Genomic DNA, 6,339 nt, shown 5'->3' on the forward strand with positions numbered 1-6,339 from the left:
GTTTGGGAATAGGCTACGCTTTTCAATTGATGCTGTCCAGGACCAAAGGCTACGCTTTTCAGCTTCCATTTTTGCCAGTAGACAACCTAGAAGAAGGTGGAAATTAGGGCAGAACCGGATAGCACAGGGCAGAAGAGCAGAGCAGGCGGAATCGAAGAAGGAAAAAGCTTGTTCCTTGGATAGAAATAGGACAGATCAATTAAATAAGTGCAGTATCTGAAATAAACAAATACAGATCAATTATTTCATCTAACATTACAGTTCTATCCGTCTGATCAAGAGAAAAAGCACAATAATATTAAAAATGTTAGAACAATTCAGTGTTATTGTCTTTTTAATGAAACAGAGGGCGGTCATGCAAACAGAGCAAAACTACCTTCAAAGAAATTATTAAAAGAAATATCCCCTGAAACCAGTAGATTAATTTCAAGCTTCAAGAAGTATAAAAAATTTAGTACACATCAAGTCAAAATATGTGGGCATGGTATCCCTCTTTTTATCCTTTTCAAGCATGTTTTTGTTATTTATGCTCAATGAAACAATTGCATGAAAAGTGGATCAGGAGATTTAATCTATATGTGGAGTTGCGGACAAGCACAATCTTAATTTGACAACTCAATAGGTCCAGAGGCAGATGCCATATTCTAAATCCAAAGAACACATTTACTCATTTATATGAAAATAATTTTCAAGGTGCCAATTCGCTACATAAATTACATTATATATATATCTGCAAATATCATATCTATTGGAACAATATATTGACAGGGAAAAGACCAGAAGACTAAAACAAATACAGATCCTCCATATTTCTATGAAAATGGCTACTTCCTTCTATTGTATTTTCTATCAAATCTTCCTATTGAAAGACAAAAAATTGGAGGAAAAGTAAAAGATATTGTTTCTTAGGCCATATATAGAAAAGCAAACCAACCCCTTGATATAAGTAATAACATCTATTTTAGTATTTATATTGTAAAAAGAAAGATAAGACCTATGATAGGCAATAGTGTTAGTGGAGATCTAATGAGCTAAAGAAGTAGTGAATGAACGATACCTACAATGCGGACAAAATGGCAAAATGCACACCATGAAAAGACCCATTTTTGTTTTAGGAGAAAGACATGAATACACTTATTCACAAGTTGATAATAAACTAAAGTGTGGCATTATCATTTACAATTTCAAGCCAGAAAGGAAAGTGGGGGATGATAATAGATATATCTCTATAAATGTCAACATAATACACCATCTTTTCTCACTTTTTTGGCTAAACAAGACAATATTCCTTTCCTTTTGTACTATTTCACTATTGCTAATATTAAAGAGGATCACAAACTGCATTAGAGCAGTTACATACCTTGTTGACACTTGGAACCAGTTCTTGTAGAGCCCTGATTCTTTCTGCTATTCTTTCTTTGCGCAACTGTAACCATAATGTAACATGAAGAACTGAGCTACAAAATAAACACCCCGTCTTTAAATTTTAACACCATAACCAGCAGACAGCATGTATTTGTGCAAATATCCCAAAGCTCACCCGTTCAGCTATGTTGTGTGGGTCTGTAGCCTGTCCTCTTCTAGCCCGCACCCTAGGACGCATTGTTGGAGGATGTGGAGCTGCCGGAATAGTAGTAGGCATTGGTTGGCCATGAAAAACCTGTTAAAAGATTACATATGATCAGGGGGGCCAAAATAAGGGGGGTGAGGAAACTAAAACAGCAACTCCTCCTCTGCCTCTTAGTGATCACAGCAGTATGGAGAAGGTGTAAATAAACTTGCACTAAATCGTAATCCTGAAATGTTCAAACCATTCCATCAAAATTTGTAACACCAACTTACACCTATAAGTCAACACCTACATCAATGATTCAACAATAATAGTCAGCACAAGTGCAGAGTTTATCAATAGCTAGTTGCTCAAATCAAGAAGCATTGAAGCACACACTGCAACAAGTTTTTTCCCCCTGCTGTCTGACCTCGAATAAAGGGGAAAAGAAAAACCAAAGATGACCATCCTGAAACAATAATTTGGTTTCCATAACAGCCATGGAATAACCCTGCCTTGCTCTTTATTTTTTCAAAACTACAACATGCTTTCTTTCACAACTTCATTTTCAAGGAATTTTGAAAGTGATTCTAATTAGTTAAAAAACTACCACATGCAATTGTATTTTAGTTCCAGTTCAGAACTCAAAACCCTGCCTTGAAAAAAAAAACAAATATTGAATGCATTTGAGCTAATTTTCTGTTACGCAAAGTGTGAGAGAGAGAGAGAGGGACAGGGTGTTTACATTCTTAGCTCTGGCATCAAGGACGTCGTCGTGAAAGTGCTTGCCGCTACCGGAGGCCTCTTCCGGTGGATTCAAGAAGCCTACTTCTGGTGCTGTTACTCTATCGGCTCCTTTCCCTTGGTCCAAGTTGAGACCTAGCTGGTAAAGACAAATGCAAAAGTAGCATGTCTAGTAGTATTTTTCCCACATTCCAATCTTTAATCCATTTTCAAATCATAGTTTTTTCAAATATCTGACCTAAAGATATGCTTTGATCATCAATGGTGCACAAGCTGATTATGCTCTCACCTCAGTAGATTGTTGGAAAGCAGTAGCCTCCCTCAGGTAGATGCCCCGTGAAGAAGGATCTACAATCAGTAATCATGAGCATAAGGGAATTAATATTTTTTCTTAAGTTTTCCCTTGTGTCCAATTGAATTAATATTTCAATGAACAAAAATTTTTATCGTTGTTGTCAAAGCCAATACTCTTTTCCCTAACTTCTTCCAGTTTTTACTTGTGTCTTATCATGAGCATTCTAATTCTTAATAAATAACAGGTTATTAGAAACAATTTCCCCTAAATGAGTTAGTTATTTATAAGTACAAAACAGGCAAAAAAATAATCTGTTAAACCACGCATCTTCATCAACAACAGCATGCATGTTATCAAATCACAATTCATAAACCCATATTTCACAGATTAAAACCCCCAAATTAAAACCCCTAAAATCAGAACCCTAAACCTCTGAAATTGCAGAACCAAATAGAAATCAATAAATACATACTCAACGATGTGAGCACAGAGAAGACGATGATGAGAAGAACGGCGAAGAAGAGCGATGGTCAGTGCAGCAACAGCGACGATCAACATCGACGGTGACTGGCGGTGACTGGTTACTGGGTGGCGACAATCACCAGCGACGGTGAGAAACCGAGAATGGAGAAACTGAAAGGGGAAGGACAATGAGAAGCGCAGAGATGATGATGCTGAGAGCGGTGCAGCTCAGTGCAGGAGGGCGAAGCGGAACGACGGTTAGTGGCGAAAGTGAGTGTTGTGTGTGGTTCTTCGCGATGGTGAGAGGGTTTCAGAAAGGGGATAATGGCGCTGTGATAACAAAAATTTCAGAGAGGGTTTCAGAGAGGGTTCTTCGCGATGATGAGTGATGAGCTTTGGAAGGAACAAAGGCACTGTGGTTCGTGTGGTTCCAGATAGGGGATAAAGGCGCTGTGATTCACTAAGTGTTGTGAGTTTTAGTAAGGGAATAATGAGCTTTGGTGGGAACAAAAATTTCACTAAGTGTTGTGAGTTTGTTTTCAATTGGGAAAAAGAGGGAAGGCATCACTTTTGAAACGCACCCAAAACTTAACTAATAGGCTACCGTCAAAAAGCATTCTCTTTGATACAAAAAGTGGACCCATAGATATTAACATACGGCTATGCTTTATAAGTGATTTCTATAATATATAAGGCTACACTTTTCAAATGATGCCAGAATTGTGTTTCCTTTTCTCTAAAAAAAAGGCAACACTGAGAAAAGCGTAGCCTATTCTATGAATAGGCTACCCTTTTCAAATGTAACTTAAAAAAAGTGTGGCTGAATGGGTATTTTTCTTGTAGTGTATGCACTGTTCAAGCATTCATTCAGAAAACAAAAAGTATTGTCACCACATCAATATAATTAAACCAAGTTCAAGGATAAATTCGAAACTCATGTACTTCTTGTTCTTTTAAATTAAAACATTTTTTATTTATGAGAGGTGATGGATTCATAGGACATTCATGACTTTAAGACATAGTTACTAAATACTACTGATCATGTAATAAGACACAAACATAGATACGCATTTAACATAAAGAAAATGAAAAAGAGAAAATTTAAGAACAAGGAATGAGTCCACCTTAGTGATGGTGGCGTTTCCTTCTTGAGGAACCAATGATGTCCTTGAGCTCTTCTATGTCTCTTCCTTGTCTTTGTTGCTCCTCCCTCATTGCTCTTTGATTTTCTCTAATTTCATGAAGGATGATGGAGTGCTCTTGATGTTCCACCCTTAGTTGCAGTCAAATGTTCTACCACTGAGCTATAGACCCTTGATTTGCAGTCAAATGTCCCTTCCTCATTGTGTGGGGAAAAATGTATCCCCTGAGGTATCTCAGGGATCTCTTGATTTGCAGTCAAATGTTCTACCACTGAGTTATAGACCCTTGATTGAAGCTTTTGTCTTCCCTTTCCTCTTTCTAGAGGTTTTTCTGGCCTTAGATGCCATCAATGGTTATGGAAAACCACACCAAACTTAGAATGTTGCTCGCCCTCGAGCAAAAGAAGAAAGAATAGAAGAAGAAGAAGATGTGGAAGAATCTTGGATTATGAGGAGGGAAAGTGGGGATCCTGTGGGGTCCACAGATCCTGAGATGATCCTGTGAGGTCCACAGATCTTGAGGTGTCAAGGATTTACATCCCTGCACCAATTAGGCATGTAAAATGCCTTTGCATGAAATTCTGGCGTTTAAACGCCGAACTGATGCTTGTTCTGGGCGTTCAACGCCCAGATGCAGCATGTTTCTGGCGTTGAACGCCAGTTCTATGCTTGTTTCTGGCGTTCAGCGCCAGATCCATGCTCTGTTCTGGCGTTGAACGCCAGCCAAATGCTCCTTACTGGCGTTTAAACGCCAGTAAGTCCGTCCTCCAGGGTGTGATTTTTCTTCTGCTCTTTTTGATTCTGTTTTTAATTTTTTTGATTTATTTTGTGACTCCACATGATCATGAACCTAATAAAACATGAAAGAACAATAAAAATAAAAATAAAATTAGATAAATAAAAATTGGGTTGCCTCTCAACAAGCGCTTCTTTAATGTCAATAGCTTGACAGTGGGCTCTCATGGAGCCTCACAGATGTTCAGAGCATTGTTGAGACTTCCCAATACCAAACTTAGAGTTTGGATATTGGAGTTCAACACCAAACTTAGAGTTTGGATGTGGCCTCTCAACACCAAACTTAGAGTTTGATTGTGGGGGCTCTGGTTGACTCTGTTTTGAGAGAAGCTTACTGTGCCTCTTTTCCATGTTTGCAGAAGGATGTCCTTGAATTTTAAACTCAAGGGAGTCCTCATTCAATTAAAGGACTAGTTCACCTCTGTTAACATCAATCACAGCTCTTGCTGTGGCTAGGAAGGGTCTTCCAAGGATGATGGATTCACCCTCATCCTTCCCAGTATCTAGGATTATGAAATCAGCAGGGATGTAAAGGCCTTCAACCTTTACTAATATGTCCTCTACTTGTCCATAAGCCTGTTTTCTGGAATTGTCTGCCATCTCTAATGAGCTTTTAGCAGCTTGTACCTCAAAGATTCCCAGTTTCTCCATTACAGAGAGTGGCACGAGGCTTATTCCTGACCCAAGGTCACATAGAGCCTTCTCAAAGGTCATGGTGCCTATGGTACAAGGTATTAAGAACTTCCCAGGATCCTGTTTCTTCTGAGGCAATCTCAGTTGATCCAATGCATTTTGTTCATTGGTGAACAGGGGAGGTTCATCTCCCCAAGTCTCATTATCAAATAAATTGGCATTCAGCTTCCTGATTGCACCAATGAACTTGGCAACTTGCTCTTCAGTAACATCTTCATTCTCTTCAGAAGAGGAATACTCATCAGAGCTCATGAATGGCATAAGGAGGTTCAATGGAATCTCTATGGTCTCTAGATGAGTCTCAGATTCCTTTGGTTCCTTAGAGGGAAACTCCTTATTGATCACTGGACGTCCCAGGAGGTCTTCCTCACTGGGATTCACATCCTCAACCTCCCTTACAGGTTCAGCCATGGTAATTAATTCAATGGCCTTACACTCTCCTTTTGGATTCTCTTCTGTATTGCTTGGGAGAGTACTAGGAGGGGTTTCAGTGATTCTATTACTCAGCTGGCCCACTTGTGCTTCCAAATTTCTAATGGAGGACCTTGTTTCATTCATGAAACTCATAGTGGCCTTAGATAGATCAGAGACTAAGTTTGCTAAATTAGAGGTATTTTGTTCAGAGTTCTCTGTCTGTTGCTGAATGGATGATGGAAAAA

The 6,339-nt window shown here is 38.9% G+C and overlaps 1 long non-coding RNA gene across 1 annotated transcript; it reads right to left on the bottom strand.

The window, feature by feature from the left end:
• On the bottom strand, positions 236 to 2,376 carry LOC107634455. Its single transcript, XR_001618911.2, has 4 exons — positions 2,295 to 2,376; positions 1,541 to 1,660; positions 1,361 to 1,426; positions 236 to 271 (listed from the first exon to the last, which is right to left on the bottom strand). It is a non-coding gene; the product is annotated as an uncharacterized LOC107634455 (long non-coding RNA).

This window comes from Arachis ipaensis, chromosome B03 (genome assembly GCF_000816755.2).
Source record: "Arachis ipaensis cultivar K30076 chromosome B03, Araip1.1, whole genome shotgun sequence".
NCBI classification, from domain to species: Eukaryota; Viridiplantae; Streptophyta; class Magnoliopsida; order Fabales; family Fabaceae; genus Arachis; species Arachis ipaensis.